This window comes from Gavialis gangeticus, unplaced genomic scaffold (genome assembly GCF_001723915.1).
Source record: "Gavialis gangeticus isolate Ggan-Ray unplaced genomic scaffold, GavGan_comp1, whole genome shotgun sequence".
NCBI classification, from domain to species: Eukaryota; Metazoa; Chordata; order Crocodylia; family Gavialidae; genus Gavialis; species Gavialis gangeticus.
In genome coordinates, this window is record NW_017729004.1 from 20,568,528 (window position 1) to 20,586,470 (window position 17,943).

At 42.4% G+C, this 17,943-nt stretch overlaps 1 long non-coding RNA gene across 1 annotated transcript; it reads left to right on the forward strand.

Moving 5' to 3' along the window:
* The first annotated feature begins 572 nt into the window (after positions 1 to 572).
* Positions 573 to 4,958, forward strand: LOC109291486. The gene is made up of 3 exons (XR_002095860.1): positions 573 to 1,063; positions 1,400 to 1,503; positions 4,252 to 4,958. It is a non-coding gene; the product is annotated as an uncharacterized LOC109291486 (long non-coding RNA).
* Positions 4,959 to 17,943: the final 12,985 nt, after the last annotated feature.

Here is a 17,943-nt window from a genome sequence, read left to right on the forward strand (position 1 = left end):
ACGCGGCCCTCCCCCCCACCCCCCCACTCTCCTGTAGGATGCTCCATCTGCCCCAGCATCACAGCATTCATGAGCCACATCTGGTACCTTGAGGTATGTAGAAAAAACATTTAAAGTTGTGTCTATGGCCAAATCGCTGATTCTCCAAATTGGCATTGAATCTTCAGAGTCGGATTTGGCCAAATTGGATCGGGGACATTGATTCAAATCAATGAATTGAATCACTGTCCCCAATTCAGGCCGAATCCAAATAGAATATGGCCCGTTTCACACACCCCTATTAATTAGTCAACTGTGCGGTAAATGCCTTGTGTAGATGTGTCCAGTTAGTAGCAACAGTGGGAGTGCTAATATAGACTGAACATCAGTGGCTGCCAGCATTTTTACCAATCTTTAATCTCAGATCAAAGCTTGATGGAAGGTGCTAAAAATGGCACCAGATGCCAGTGCATTGTCTAACCTAGCACTCCAATTATTGCCACCTTTAGTAGCTGTTCCTTATCTGAACAGTGTTTCTCAACCTTTTTTAGACTGGACTCGAAGACTCAAGTCACCACTCATTAGATTCAAGGCACCACTCAGAAAATACCAGCTCTTAGCTTTGTCTGATTTTTTGACTATGGAAAAATAATAGACCAATTCTTTTCTATTGCAAGGAACTCAGGACGACCACAACAGGTCAGGACATTTTTGACACCATAGATTCTTCTTTGAAATCTCTGGCAGAAGGTAGGGCAGGGTAGCACCTTGTACACTTACCTTGTGATTCATCTGTACGCATTTGCATACCTGACAGCCATTATATTGCATGGCACTCCTGCACCCTGCAAACGATCTCAGTACCCTGTTTGAGAAACACTATATTAGAGTGTTCAAGATCTTTTCCCATGGAAGGACGTGCAGGAGAGATGGATGCACAGAGGGCAACTGTGAATTTCCATTTATGCAACTAACTTCAAATTCATCAGACATGGAAGAACAGAATACATGTGGCTCTGCGGAGGGACCCAGAGGTTCTGTAAGCTCACGGACATTATCTGAAAGACTGCTCTATGAATCTCAGGTGTCTCTCTTTCACAGAGGCCTGCCTTCTCTACATTATTCCCTACTAGAGATGGTCAACATTTTTCATCAAAGTATGTTTATGGACAAATGTGGCTTTTTAAATGAAATTTTCATGGAAAATTTGTATTTTTGAAAGTGTACCTATGGAACAAAAATTTATAGAGTTAAAGCTTAAATGAAAACTCTGCATTCCTAGCTCTACCTGGTTTTCTATTTTGTTGGAATTAAAATATTAAATATATGTACTCATCTTGACAAAAGGTTCTGTGGAAAATGTTGAATGAAACGGAAAATATTTGTCATTTCTCCCTCTCTCCCATTCCCGTTACCTTAGACTCCTCCAATGGAGCCCTGTTGTCAATGCCTCTCCTCTTCTATTTCTCCTGTTGAAGGGCTTCTAAAGACATGGGTCAGGAGCCCCCTGGAAGGTTAATAATAGTATTACTTAAAGTTACTACATTTTCATGAAAAAACTGTATTCTTTGAAAAGGTATCTATGAAAAAAAATGAGCAGAGTTAAATGCAAACAAAAACCACGTTGTTTGCTCTCTTACCTCTACCTGATTCTATTTGGTTAGAAGTAAAATATTGAATATGTTTTTTATACGTATTTGCAGACTTTGCCTGCAGGTTGCCTGAGATCAGAGATGTAGAGTTACCACCTCCAATTCAAACCTCTCTTCCCTGTCAGACCTAGCTGTACAAGCCTTCAAAAGCCCAACTATACCATCTTCACATTCAGAAATTTCCCTGGGTTGGAGGAAAATGATGCCATTATGGCTCATTTCTGCCAACTTTAGGTCAGGCTGGCAGATATCCTACTCTTTTCATCAACTACTTAGTGTGTTGGGCCTCCCAGAATGGCAGGTTTTCCAACAAATATTTTACTTTTTAAAATTTGCTCTGCATACCAAAATATGTGTTTTAGTTGATAAAAGCCTAACAGCTCCTTCAGGGTCCATTGTAGTCTATCAGTAAATACTAATTATCCAAATTAGCATATGGATCACAATACATCCAAGGGATCTTTATAATCTCTCTTGTCAAAAATCCAATTCTTTTACAAGAATTGCCTAAATATGGATTTATGGAGATGATAGCTTGCAGTGTAAACGGCTTGTGTTTGGATAGGAAGCATGCATATGAACTGTATGCTCAAATGAGAGGCCTATTGCCTCTTTCAGAGCTCTTATGGTCTATTAAATAAATATTATCTTGGCTCAGGACTGTCGGACTATAGCATTTTTTCCAATAACTCGTATAGTTCTTCAGATAAAATGTTATCTTTAGATTTCAGAAATGATGTCTCTAGCTAGTTGTAATGGGGACAAAGAAGACATTGTTAGCAAATTGATTAAAATGTTTTCGTAAAAAACCACCACCATATAGGTAGGTTTTAAATGATCTATAACACATACCTATTAAGGTTTCAAAGATTAAACATTCCTAGGAAATGGTTTGACACAGAAACAATGTCACAAACTTTAAAGTTATGGAAACCAGTCATAGGGAGTGGAAATTCTTACTTGTACCTGCATTTCTGTCCATACATGATTTGTATTCCATTTTTTATTCCCTCTGTCTTATTCAGGTACAACAGTACACGTGCAAACTGATCCAAAGCCCACTTAAGGTAACAGAAAGTCTTCCCTTAGTTTCATAAGGCTTTGAATAAGCCCTATATTTCCTTCTATTGTTGCAACATAAGTCCCATTAATAATAAGGTGGGAAATCTGTCACATTTGCCATTTGCCAAAGTTCAATGGCATTACTGCTGTTTGGTTGCATGGAGAGTAGAAGACAGGGGGCGCATCTACATGAGATGCTAATGTGAAGTTAAGCATCGTTTACTGTGAAGTAAGCATGTGTGTCTACATGTGCACGTGCTTACTTTGCAGTAAACTCCCCTAATACCAAGTAAATTTGCTTCCTGCAAATGCAAGTAGCAAATTAACTCGGCTTTAGTAACGGTGCCATAGTGCTCATGTGGATGCCTAACCGGAAGCAAAATCTGCTTCCAGTCAGCTGTCCACCAGAGGGCAGGAGATAGCTCCCTGCCCCAAGGGGCTGCCTGCTTCTGGGGCCAGCTCTGCCACAGGAGCCCAGGCAGGGAGCTCCAAGTTCCCTGCTTTGAAATCCCGGTGGGGGAGTAGGGGCTGGGAGATATTTATCTTCCAGTGCCAGCTCCATCTCCCTGCACTTGGCCCTGCAGTAGTGGAGCCGGTACTGGGAGCCCCCTGCTGGTGGGAGCAGGGGAGCCTGTTCCCCACCCCGGGCTCATGAGTGCACAGCTGGGCAGGGAACAGGTTGGGGAGCCAGCTCCACTCTGCCTTGTGCACCAGGGTAGGGACAATGTGCCCCTACCCTGGCAGCAGGGAGTTTCCAGCTCCCACGCCCTGACTGTGAGGGCTGGGAGCTTGTTGTAGATGTGACAGTGCAGGGGATCAGTGTACACACAATGCATAAATCCCAGTTTGGTTTTATGAATTAGCGGCACCCTAACATTTCCAGAGTTGTCTTTACGATGTCCTGCCTCATGCTGCTTGTGCGAAGGGAACGGAGGAGTGGCATCAGCATGTTTATCCATGACTAGGTTGATCTTTAGAGTCTAGTAACCAGAATTACTAATCCCAGTTCTTCCAAACTTCCCTTGTAAGTCATGTTTCCTGGATTGCAAATTTTTTTGTTGCTCTCTGTTGGACTCTCCAGTTTGTCTACATCTGTAATGTGGTGCTTCTGGGTGAGGCCTCAGCATTAGTGCTGAATGCTGAATCATGCCTAGATAAGTATTACCACGCGAGAACAAAACAACTGCTTCAAACACCTCAGTAGTGGGGATGAGTTTGTAGAGGTTGGATTTCCTCAGAAGCAGAATGAAGAGATTAAGTGGGTCTTAAAACATCACAAAACCTGGAGGAGCCAATCTCAGTCAAAGGATGTCAAAGGGAGACAAGAAGACGGGCACATTTTTATGGTAGTGGAGCCTTTTTAATTTTGGAACCAGCTCAAAAGGAAACTGGCTGGAGGAAGAGGCAGGGATTTCATAAGTCAAATAGCTCTGATCCAAGCCTGAAGAATGTCCAAGAATAGCGAGGGAAACGAGAAACTGGGGAACAGAGAGTTGTGTGTAGATGCTCAGTTTTGTTTGCACGTTTCGGATGTTATCTAACCCTTTTTCATTTGCAGACCCCTAAAAAATTTTCAATGAAGGTGTGGACCCCCTTGGAAATTTTGAATGGAGGTGTGGACCTCTTTGAATTGTAAGTGTGTATTCGCAGACTTTTGATTGATCCTAGACATCTTTCAGGGACCTCTTAGACCTACTCTGCAGACATCCAGGAGTCCGTGGACCCCAGGTTGAAAACCACTGATCTAAGGTCTCGAGGGACCGGTTTTGTATTATTTGGAAGCCTGCAAGTCCTTTGGCTTCTGCTATCACACATCCATGAAGAAGTGTTTAATGAGCATCCAGCAAGGGGAACTTTACCAGGCTTGTGACACGTGGTGACAGCATGTGGGCTCAGCATGATAGTGCATGAAAGTTATTAAAAGGTGTCTTTTTGCAAGGATCCCAGACTTTCTACTCCTAAACTGCAAGTCAAGAGCAGACCTGTCAGTCTGTTATGGGTAAAGTCAGATGGCATGTTTGAGTTACAAACAGCTCAAGAAACACCAGATTGTGAACTTGTATGGGCAGGAGGTTAGCTCATGACTAACTGGAAAAAGTTGGAGTGGGTGTCCACCCTGTGCTACAATGACCAGAGGCAGGAGGAAACACCTTGTGACATTCAAACATGCTGCATCTAGTAATAAGAGCACAAGACATACAATGTAACTGGGAAATAAATTCGTGAAATAGTCATGTTCACTGGCAGTGTATTGGCTGTTAGGTTGAACCGTACTTATGTCCTTTTTTATTTGTTCTTTGCACACATCTGTGTGAACAAGTTTTTAAATGGAGAAAAATTGTTCTGCCTACACAATAAGAGTAGGTAAAGCAAGAATCTGCGTTGTTCATCATCCCCACATTTCCTGTTCACATTCATCCAATCTCGGAGCATAATGATGTCATGTGCCTGGTCACCTATTCACTGGCTGATAAATGGTGAAGAGTCAAAGAACGTTTCCCTTCAGGTGTGAAATAATTTCAAGTAAGGAAAAAACTCTTCAAAATCAAAGTGAAGAAAAAAATAAGCTAAATTTGCTGAATAATTATTCACAATCTCAGGGGTTGCATACACTGTCAGGCAGTTGTAACCACTGTTGTCTTCCCAAATGGTTAAGTAGAGAGGGGGCCAAGCTCAATCCTGGATGGGTAAGTGGAAGCATCCACTGAGAATACAGGAAAGGCCAAGATCACCATATTATTCCTTCCTAGTAGTTTTAAGCAGCTCTAGAATAGACCCCTGGGCATTATCTCAGGCCTGCCAATATCTAGGTATAAGAAACCACAAGTAAGGATGGTGTTTTAGCCTACAAGGGAAGAAACTTAATTCCTTCTATGCTTTTTGTCAGCCTAATATTATTTAAAAGTAGTTCTGTCCTGAATGGCTGAACTAATTGCTATTGTGAAGCAGGCTGCAGAACTGTAAACATTATACAACTTTGATTTCCTATGAATGTCGAACACACGCAGTTACTGAAAAGAACGCGCAAGGTGGCCATGCTTTTAGAAACCAAATGCTAATTAGGAATCTGGACTAGAGAATACAACTAGCTTTCTGACCATTGAGTGTGGCTATTGATAATTCCCAAGCATTGACCATAATCATACTTTGAAAGCCTCACTGTATCCCATATATTTTCACCTCCTGGGGTAAAGAGAGCAGTAGCTGCAGCACTTAGTGCTACTGCATGGAGCGGTGGCTACAGGCATTGTCTAATGCTGTCGGTTACCTTTGCAAAGAAGATGTCACTATTATTTCTGTGCTCGTGTTTACAGCTATCCACCGAGAAACTGTGTTGGGATGTTTAGCTAAGCTTTTTAAGTCTCTGCCATGTTGTAAATGTGCTACTGATGCTTTATGGGCTACAGTACACAATGTTTTTTGATGAAAATGTGCTTCTCTCCTGTGAATATTTAGGCTGTATGTCAAGTCTGGAATGGGTAAACGGCAGTCATGAGCCTGCACCATCAATCATGTGAAAATGAAACCAAGCGGCATGCAGGTATCTATTGCCTATACATGTTCTGATGCATTCTGGTTAGAACGTATCGGAGCAGACTCAATTAAGCGTGTTGCAGCATCTCGTGTATTCAGCGTCCCGCATTTCAAAACGGTGGCGGGCACTTTAACTAAAGCTTGTTCTATGCTGAATATGTGAGATGCTGTAGCCTGCTGGAGTGGTCTAATTAGGACCCTCCAGCAGACTCATTTAATTTAATCAGAATGCGTCGTTGGGAGAATAAATCTTATCAGAAACTTCTCTATATCATTATGTCTCTGTTTGTGGGTGGAGATAGGGCCTGGTTCAGATAGCTATGGTTTTATAGTGATTACTCTCTAACAGGCTTCCCTAAATGAAAGAATCTTTTAGATTCTTTCCACCTTCTGATACTTTATGCCAGGGGTTTTCAACCTTTTTTTAATAAGTGTACCCCCAGCAGCTGGACGTGCAGTGGCGGGTGGTGCATGGCTGGATGTGGAATGGGTGGGGGGGGTGCATGGCCAGACGTGGAGTGGGGTAAAGGGGTGGTGTGCGGCCTAACGTGGAGTGGGGGTGGGGGGTGGCATGTGGCCAGATGTGGAGTGGTGGCAGCTGCCCCATGCAGGCTTCCCTGCCACGTCCGGCTGGCTGGGCAGCCTGTGCCGCCTGCAGAGGGACGCCGTTGCCCTCGCCCCACCCCAGCCCTGCTTCTGGGAGGTGGCGGCGCAGGATGGTTGGTGGCGGTGCTCCGTCTCCACTTGCCTGCGTGTACCCCCTATGGCTTTCCCAGGTACAATCCCTGCTTTATGTAATTTGATCATTTTTAATTAACTTTAAGAAAAGTAGAGTTTTGGTAATAATTGACTTTTCAAAATCCTGCTGTTTTTAAAATGGAAAATTAAGAATGGGAGAAGGAAGTAAAAACTCTATAATTGTGTGACGGGCTAGCTGGCAGTGACCTGGCCCAGGGGTTTTGAAAGGGCAAAAGATGATTGGAGGACTTGGGATTCCCTTTCCTCGCCAGTCTGGTAATGATTTGGCCCAGGGGTTTTGAAGGGATAAAAGATGATTGGAGGACTTAGGATTCCCCTTCCTCACCAATCAGGCCCCAGAGACTCACCCCCCATGTCCCTTGATTGGCCCCTTGGATCACCTGGAGGGGGATAAAAGAGGCAGCTCGGCTGACTCAGGGGAGACCAGTGAGGGACCACAAGGAAGGAGGTTCAAAGAGCTGGCAAGATCTGGGCCAGTGGGGTGGAAGCCGTTGCCCCAGAAGAGCCTGAAGGAGTGGGACCTGCAGGCAGCAGTGGGACCCTCAGCAGTGTGGCGCGCGGCCGGCAGCAGAGGCTCCCCGCTGGGCTCCAGGATCCCCTGGGAGAGGCTGTGGCCAGCAGGAGAGGCTCCCCCGCTCCAGCAGGGATCTGAGCAGCGACCTGAGAGGTTCCCGGCTCTGCTTCCAGCTCCTCCAACCAGAGGCCAGGCAGCTCAACGTGAGCCCGGGGCTCCGGGAAGGTCAAGACCTCCAGCAGCTTGGAGCAGCACCAGCATTGGTGGCTGTGTGGCAGAGTTTCTGCCTACCGTGTGGGAGAGCCGCGTTCAAGTGCCAGTTGGGGTGACTGGGGTGAGTGAGCTAACAGGGAGAAATTCCTCTTGCAGTGGAAAGGGGCCCTTGTGCTTTCTCCTCTCTCCAGGTACCTAGGCCCGATCTTCCTTGTAATGTGACATTTTGTGCCTTTTGTATTTCATGTAATACCAACCAGTATTGTTTGTTCTGCTGTTTGTGTTTTACATTTTGGTTAACCCTGTCTTTTGTCAACTGGATGAATATGTCTATGATTTTAAGTGTCTACCCTTTGTTGAATCCTGCCTCCTCAGGGCGTTGTAGTGTCCCCTATACCCCCTGGTTTATACTGGTTATGTTCCCAGTATTGTTCCCTCATTAAAAGGTATATGGTTAAGTCCCCATTGGTGGCCTAGCTCTGCTCTATAGGGGGAGGAGAGTCCCTACACCTCCCACAGCGCTTGTGCACCTGCTTTGATCCCTTCAATTGGAGAGGGGGTACCTCTTGGAGTACCGCCCGGGTTACAATTGTAAAAGTGCATATATAGGCTAGTCAGTGCTTAGGACAACGCTGTGTGAGGGCACAGTCCTATTATCACTGGCAGATGGTAGCTCAGGAGGAACTCTTGAGGAGGGCAAGAGGGTAAGCATTGGAATAAATGAGTCCTGGCTTTCTTCTGTTAAACCTTAGCTTAAGATGAAATCAAACCTTTTGAAGATCTGGAATAGGATAAATTTATTCCCACCTTTTTTCCATATACCTTTTGCACTTATTCAGGTTCTACATTTGACAAAACCTACACAGACATGCTGTGTGGATTGTAGGGATGGGAATCTTAAGGAAAAACTATTGCCATGACATCTGCAACAGCGATTCACCATAATGAAAATGCTTGGAATAAATAATCAGACCTTCTCCAGCTGTCTTATCCAAACTAAACCCACACTCAGGACCTTGTGAGGTTCTCCTATTTTTGCTTTACATCTTTATCAGCTCTAAACAAAAATGCGTCCACACCTGCATAAGGCTGAAGGGCTGAATCAGATACAGGATGTTCAACCTGGGAAATAAATAAAGAAGGGAGGCTGATTTTCAAGTTTTACATTTAAATCATGGTTGGAAGAAATAAAAATCCCACCTCCTTCACACTATAAAGCAAGCCTCTAGCCAACGCAGGTTTTTCCCTAGAGACAAGTTATCCTGTACATGCTGCAACGTTTTTTACACTTTCCACTAAAAGCTTTATCGGGAGAGGCCACGCAAGCTCTGTCCAGTGAGGCAATTCCTCTGTAGCTATCATTTTATTGTCAATATTGAGCGAGAAGTAGCTCTTCAGGAGGGTAGTAGCTTGATTGGCCAGCTTTTGAGAGAGCCTCCCTTTTGCATGTCTTTCATTTCCATTTGAAAGCATTGCCATATTTCCCACTGAAAAACAAACCTGTGTTTCTTAGATTTTTTTATGACCACCATTTTACCTGATTTTTTCACCAACAGCCCACGTTCTCCTTTGATCTGTGCCACATTCAATGTGGAGGTTTACAAGGAAAAAAATCATGTCATTTAAAAATAAAATAGCTTACTTCTGCGCTGCTTTCTTTAATCAAAACCATTACCACTGATGACTCAGAGTCTTGATTAGACCTCTTCAGAGGGCACCCCCTGATTTTGCACTACATTCCTGATTATTTTATTTATTTATTATTGTTTTTCACTTTCTTTCCTGATTTCTAGGTCATAGAGATGAGGCTCATTCTCACTTGAAATGGATTTGCTTGTTTCTCAATGGCAGGCTATTTTTCTTCCAGGGGCTGTTGGCAAATGTGCTCCCTTTTGCAGCAGAAGCCTGACATTCCACTGATCACATACTCTTTTTTTTTTGCCCAGCCCCTGTGGAGAGAGGGATTGGACTCAGAGTCATTCCTCCTGACCTCTCCTGAGCCCCCATGGAGCTAAAGGCCAAGAGGTCACTTTCTCAGACTCCCTCTGGAGGAAAGAACCAAAGGTCATTGCCCCCAACCCACCCTGAGTGGGACTTAGAGACGTTTAAAGCCCCTTTGAAGAGGGAGTGGAGAGACCGGGAGCATTCACTTTACCCACCACCCATGGACAGAGGAGGGTTGTGAACTGGCATTGTGTGTGAAATGTTTGCCTCGGAGCTGAAACTCATTCAAACTTAGCCTTGGGTTCAAGGTTCGATGCTTTTGTGAACTTCAGCAAATACAAACAGCCCTTCCTCCTCCTGCCAAGGGGTCGGCATTGCCCCATCTCAGCAACCTGCTCCTTTTCCTCCTCTTCACATATTCATTCTGCTGCTAGCAAGCGCTTGGCTTTCCCTCCCTTCTCCTTATCAGGGAAGGCCTGCATCTGGCTAGGGACTATTGGCTATTGGAAGTTAAACAGATGTGACCCTCTAATTTAACCAGGCCTCATATCCATGCAGCCTCGCTATGAGTTATTTCCTTTGCTTACTGCTTGGTTGCTCTTCCAGATCCTCTGTGGATGCACTTTGGGCCATACTCTATTTTGTCAGAAGGAAAAAAGAAGCAAAGGGCACTTGCCCTTTCCTCATTAAAGGACAAGCCTCTCTTTTTTTATTCCTAGCCTTAGTGAAGAAAAAAAAGGGAAAGCCTTATTTTAGTTAATTCCCTTGACTTTGTTTGGGAGGAAAGGAAGGGCAGTTCAATGGTTATTTCACTAGCTCCCCTGCAGAAGGGGGCAGCAAGGGTCACTTCCTCTCATTCTGTCCCAGCAGAACAGAAGGGGAGACTAAGTCAATGCCATGGTGCCCTCTGTGGATGGACGGCTTAAGTGTCCTTCTCCCTGACCCATCCCCTGCCCTCTACATTCTCTCTGTCCCTCGCACTCATGTGAAGGGGAGGATTAGTCCAGGCTTCCCCCCTTTCTCTCCCTCTGTCTGTAGAAAGGAATTAATGACAGGTCATTACCTAAAGAGCTGAAGAGTGGTTAGTTTTTGCAATGAAGACTTTTGGCATTACAACAGAGGCTACCAGGACACTCTAGAATTGTCTGAGCAAGCTTTCTAAGTAAAAAAATAAAGGTGAAATGCTAAAGCACAGTTTTTAAGCCACATAGAGTGTTTGGAAATATTCATGACACTGCAAATCAATGGCAAATTTCTTAATATCTCCTGTGATCTAGTGTGGGATGCTAAATCTAGGGAGGCTCTAGTGAATCCTTCGAACCTAGCAGGGACTGGGCCTAGTTCACGTGTGAAAATCAGTTTGTGTTAATACTTTCTAAATAAAGAAGTGACCTGCTCTCCTAGTTTCCCTTCGGGAGTCTAATTTCTGTGGGTTATTCCTCCAGGGCCTGATGTGGAGCCCATTAAGACAGCGGGGGCTTTAGATCAGTTCTTTATTGTGCTGCTGTACTCTGATAACTCTCTGGAAAGATCACTGAGGTGTTGAGTTAGAATTAGCACTTTTTAGCAAGAGTTATGCTTTTGCAGATGATCTTCAGAGTTTTTACATTTGGGGCCCAACTTGCTCAGAGATATGGGTTTGCAGTTCTCACTGAAGTAGATAATCTGGTCCTCTTTGCCTTCAAAGCAGAGCCCAGGGAAATAAGAGTTGCATCCTGCTTAGCATGAAGCCAGAATGTGGCCTCCATTCCAAAATTATAAAGATGGACTAAAAACATATTCTTTAATATTTTAAAGGACAGAAATGGCAAAGAGTTTGCATAAGAGGCACAGTGGGCATTATACACGTGCTCTGGGAATTGGGTGTGGGGGGGAAGCACTTTAATTAGAGCGGCTCCAAGAGCTGTTCTAATTAAAGCACCTGGAGCATCTTCTGCAGCAGCAGTCCTACGCTGAAAAATGGCGGCAGGGGTGCTTTAACTGTAGCTCATTGAATGAGCTATAGTTAAAGCGCCCCTGCCACCATTTTTCAGTGTAGGGATGCTGATGCATGGGATGCTGGGGTCTGCTGGAGCATGATAGTTAACACGCTCCAGCAGATTTGATTAATTGAGTCTGCTCTGACGCTCTGTAATTACTGCATGTCAGAGCAGCCTCGCTGCACATGTATAGGTGCCCAGTGTTGTCTCTGTTTACTCTTAAGGGGTGATTGCAAAAGAAACTAAATTAGGCAAAATAAATTAAAATGAAATATTAAATGTTTACCAGCTTTTACTGTTTCCTGTGACACAATCCTAGGTGACTGCAGTGACATGAATGTATAGCAAAGGCCTTTCCCCCACTGCCTCTCCCTTCCCTCCTCCCTACCTCATTTGGCTTTCCTTAAAACAGATATTCATCCACTAGAACAATGATGGCAGGTTCCCCATTTCAATACACGGAAACAATTTGGGACTTTCATTTTGAACTCCCACTGCAGTCTTTCCACAGAGGTAGCTACATTTTAGTGTAGGGTGATTCAATTCTTATTCTTTACATTCACTTCTCAGGGATGCTGTGAGGCTTGATTAGCTAATAATTGCAAAATGCTTTGAGATCATTGAACAGAAGGTGCTAGCGAAGTGTGAGATATCCTTGATAGTAATAGTCTATGGAGTTTCACTTCAGTTGAGTTCAGCATGGATGACATTCATCAGATCCTTATGCTCATTGATGATGGGAGCCATTACCCTTTATAAATTAAAGAACATCTTATCCTACAAGCTAGGTTCTAAGTGGTATTTCTCTCAGTGATGCAGTGGACAGAGCTGATTTCTTCCCTCTGGATGCATTTTCATTCAAAGAGCTGTGCCTTTGCCTAGCATGACAGTAGAATCTGTTCTTCTAAGCAGATTCCACTGTATTTATTTCTTAATAAACTTGCATTTTCAACTTTTACGGGAAATACATTGTTCTGTTTGGGAATATTCCCTACTTTGCCTAGAACTGAGCAAATGTGAATGCTTTATTAATCAGTTTGATTTAGTTAAGTATGGTATTGCCACGCAACTGCTTGTTAAGACTTACCTAATGAATTTTAACTATTGTAGGCTTCCCCCCAACCAAACTGGAAAGTACAAATTCACTTCGAACATTGAGCTCATTTGACTTTCTCCAGAAACTTTTATCAGTATAAGAGGATAAGAGATTCATTAACTTAAGTTGCATGATTCTAACTGCTCATTAGAAAGCACGGTGCCTTTCAATGTAAGGCTGCCTCTAGCTCTGCACTGAATCTGTCAAAGTTAAGGATGAAGGTATGGGACTGCTTAACTATCCTGGAAGGCAATTTCTTATTTTTAACTGTGCAGACCACAGGGTTCATTAGATGATTTTAATAAACAGGCATAGGCCTGTTGTTGAAATCTCCCTTTCATTTGTGTCTAACTGCAACCAAAATATGAAATCCCTAAATAGAGCCACCCTGCCAAGGAACTAAAATGTAAATTTCAATTTACAGTCAGTAATTATGTTTGCAGTTTCATTGTGACTAATTGTTTTTTTTTTATAAGGTAGCATAAATATTTTGATTCAGGTTGAACTGCTGCAAAAAATCTGATAAAAAAGATCTTTCGATGGTTTCTCTTCACATGGGGGAACCCCTTTCTCCCATTTGCAATAAAAAGAAAATATAGTAATTAGTTCTATTAATCTGGGGGGAAAAAAGGAGTGATTAAAACAGGGATCTCAGCTGTTTTTCAGTACCACAGAGTGAGATGATATTTTTCATCTGTGGAATCGCAAAAGGCAGCTCCTGACAAAGCAGGTCATTTGCAATATTTTATAAAATATATGAGGGGAGATTGAAAAATATATTCCAATCATCGCCTGGCAACCTTTGCCGCTTTAGTCAATTTATGCATCATCTGTAAAGTTCAAAATAGGGCACTGGGCCCCAAAATGTACTTTGAAGCATCCATAGCAAATCTTTTAATCTCGGCTTTCACTATCTGAGCATCGTATGCATTAGAGTGGAATTTAGGATAGGCTTTTAGGTAGAGGGGTGAGACATTTACTCAGATAACCTACGGTATCTTGGCTTCAAGTGTAATGTTCAGGTTCAGATAAATGATTGCTTTTCATTTTACCCAAAGATAAATGATAAAAAAGAAAGGTTTATGTGAGGATTACATGCCCCTGCATCTGCATATTGCATGTATAGTATCACTTTTTAATATAGGTTGAAGATGCATATTCCAAGTAGAGCCATTTTATTCTTGAGTAAACTTGTATTATTTTACAGAAACAGGTAAACCACTCTCCCGTAGCTTTAATCATCTGGAAGTGTTTGTGGCCACAGTTTTCTTATTTAATCTAAATAAAGCTCTATACCTTTCTTTCTTTCAAAGAAAACAAAGGGAATTACATGATTTTGTTTCTGTAATGCTATTGTGACCTTAGATCTATTATCAAACCTTCACAGCAGAATTGCATGCACGAGAGCTCAGTACTCTATTTTTGTAGCCCTTTTGTTTCAAAGGAAAGATTGCACGACTCTGGAGTTGTTATTGTTTCCTATTCCATTTTGTTCCATACTTCCTGCATCCTCTTTTCTTTGTTCTGCCAGGTGTCATTTCAGGACAACCAGCATGTCACATAATGTAAGAAGCCATTTAGTATCCGCGAATACAGTCACAAAATTATAATTATTGTTGTAGGGATGGAACTTTAAGAAAAAAAAATCTAATTTACAAACTGCCTGTGTCAAATGCAGATCTCATCATGTCCCTTATTGGTGAACTGTTACGACTTGAGTTCCAGTAGCTCATCTATTTTTTGCTTTGTGCAGGAAACAGGGGCTGTTTACCGTTTCTGCAGCTATTTTCTGTTTGAAATCTGATGATTAAAAAAATATACATACAGTAAAAAGAAGTTTCCTAAAGGTTTTGTGGCTAAGCATGAAACATTTCAAGAGCACTTGTTCTCAACAAAACCTCGACTCTCAAGATATAAGAGCAATCTGAAACATAGTTTCTTGTTTACGGCGAAACATTTAAGTGTCACTATTATTTTTGTTTCACCAGATCAATCAAAGTGCCCTGCCTATTGTACCATTAACATATTTCATACTTCATCTAGCCCTATTGTTAAGGTTCTGCTGAACTGAAGATCTCTCCATTTCCCAGTTTACATATTTCCCACAAAACAAATAGGCACATCAACGAAATGGCTTCAGACAATATATTTCCCCCTAATCGATGAGTTAGTTGCTAGTGAAAACTCCAGTGGCAGATTAGTTGAAAACCAGACTCATGACAGTGTTACCAGTTGGTTGACAACATTTCTGTCTCTGTCTCCCTCTCTGATTGGTTAAGTGGGATCAGAAAGCCTGGTGCTGGATTGGCTGGGATTTGCTGCTGTTGCTATGACTCCGTTGCTAGGATCTCTGCTGTCTCTAGGCCCTGCAGGAAACATGTAATGAATTATGGATGGTTGATTTTCTCAAAGAGGCCTGATCTGTAATGCAGATGAGCTCCAAGTCCCCCCTTTTCTTCTGGGTTCTTCAAAAAAAAAAAAAAAAATCAGAGTTTTAAATCAGAATCTGGCATTTGCCGAGTCCCCAGTCACAGCAGTGACTCCTGAATACTGATGTTAATTCTTATGCAAAGAGAGGGCCAGAGGTCACTATCTGTTATTTGTTCAGGAAAAGCTTGTAGGATTTTCACTGAACTCTACGACCCTTTGGGGGTATTATTTTTTCTTTTTTCTTTTCTTTTTTTTTTTTGGTTTGGATACAGAATAGGATGCAAACACTACAAGTCGTGTTTTCTAACCAGCGGAGAGGAAATTGTTGCCGTGGACCATGATGAAGTTTGGAAGGGGTCTGACAGCGTGGCTTTCTGGCAGGCTCATTAACAGAACCCCCTTTTTCACTTTGTAAAATAAGGCTTTGCCCAAAGATGACCTAGGACCTTCTCTTTGCAGACTGTATACAAGTTAAGTGTAATCTTTAATTGCTGGTTTCAATAGGCCTTGGCTGGAGAGGGGTGCTCGCATCATGTTACATGTATAATGTGCCCACTTCACACAAGTGATAAGCGGGCTGTTATGACACATGGAGAAATCCTTGGAGGGGTTCACTCCCCGGACAATACAGCTGATGCCGTAAGCTGAGGTGCCGGGGAAGTAAACAGGTTCGTGCGAGTCATTTAGTTTCTCTAATCTCCTCCACTCACGTCTACTGGTGGTGTAGTAGCGTGTGCTGTGTGAATGGGAATATTTTCTTAGCTGTATCAGTGCTCTCATGATAGACACTTGAAGAGTTTAAATAAAATATATTAGTGGATTTTCATTTACTAGTGACACAATGGTTTAAATCCTCTCTGTACCAGGCCTTAGTGGACAAATGCAGCCTGGAAAAGTATTGATTATGGATCTGATTCTTTTCTCTCACTAGATTTAAGCCCGGGGAAACACCATGCATTTCAATGGGAGTGATGGCAGATGTATGCTAGCATAAGGGCTTGATCCTGTGAAGTGTGACAGTCTCTGTTCTCATTGAAAATCCTTTGGAGTGAAGGACACTGGGAATCTGAAAGTCATGTCCTAGATGAGAGAAGAGCTGGGCCCATTTGCCTCTGTACCCTTACCTTTCAGCAACCCCTATGTTAAATGATTTACTCAGCACTAAAATGAATGCAAACCAATTAGATGCGTCTCTACAGGCTTTATAGCGGGGTTTCTACTTTCACACCCTACCATTCTGAATGCTTCATGATTCTTCCTTAGGGACAGGTAAATGACTTAAGTAAAAGCTCTGAAATAAAGACGAAATATAACCTAAGCCTCGTGTGATTTACAGGTATGATCATACCGTATTTCCAGGATTATTAAATAAAATGCTCTGTTGTTTATTGTTTTCTTAGTGTTTGTTGACATTTGAAGAGAGAGAATTCATGAAACATAGTGACTACAGCAAAAGCAGACACAGGCAACACTTAGGATTAGCCCCACCACTATGAGCTTGAACTGGATTAACCATAATAATTATTATTACTCTCTCTTACAGTGAAGAAAATGGTTAAGGTAAAACCTGCATTACCTGTCCCACCCCTTTCAAAGTGCTGGAGCCTCTATCCAACTCCATTAAAAAAAAAAAACCAGGCCATAGGGGTGCCATTAGAGGTCCAAAGATGCTTGAAACCCAGAAATATCCATGAGTGGCAGTTTGCTGAAAGCACAGTATTTATACATGCATAAATTTATGTATGTATGTCTGTAAGAATAAAAAAAAATATTTTAGTGGCAGCAAGTCTCTGCAGCATACACTAAAATGGTAAGATACATTAGGAAACTGCACTGACAGAAACTGTAGGTCATGTTTTTGTGAACCTAATCATCATTCACTTAGTAATTTTTATTTCCTGTTTAATATTCTAAAGCAAAACATGTAGGAAGATGAATCGTTTCTTTACAAATGATGTCTCAGATGTGGAATGAGTTGTTGATTATACAGTAGCCATGTTGGTCTAAGGACATAGGCACATAACGTTCTTTGGGTAAATGTGACACCTGTTATTAATCTAACTAAATAGTTGGAAAAATTGTTCTTTGCAAGCTTTCGAGTACAAACACCCTTCTTCAAGCTTCTTCAGGGAGAGTTTGTTGTTGCTTTGTGTACTCTCCTGAGGGGAATGGAAGCCAATATGCAAAATACAGGTCTATAAAAATGCAAATATGTAGCAGTGAGGATCTGGGGCCCTGTGAAATAATAGGTGTGAGACAGGTAGGTGGGGGGGAAGGGAGAATTTGAACTGGTGCTATAACGTAGCTGGTAAAATGCAGACAGGTTACCTGGGGTTATCAGATGGCAGGGAGGTTCTAATGTGCCAAAAATCCCATATCTATATTTAGTCCATGATTTTTCGTATCCAGTAGATTTATGAAGTGAAGTTCATAGGCTCCTCTATGAAAGGTGTTTTGTAAACTCCCTTTGAGGATTAGAATTGAGAGTGTGTGTTTAGGGTGATTGCTTGTTCTGTGTAGATACATATGTTGGTCCATGGGTTTCTTGTATATGGTGGTTTGTATTTTAACATTTTGGATATTGATCATAGTGTTTAAAAAGGAAATGTTGGTGCTGGAGTTCAAGAGAAAGTGTGATAGTGGGGTGATGGTTATTGAACACAGATGGTACACAGAACCAGCAATCGCACACCAAGAAAGCTGTAATATACAGCCAAGCCCATCAAATACCATCAAATTTACACTGAGGAGAACACCCGCGATTGTTACCTTGCAAATCAC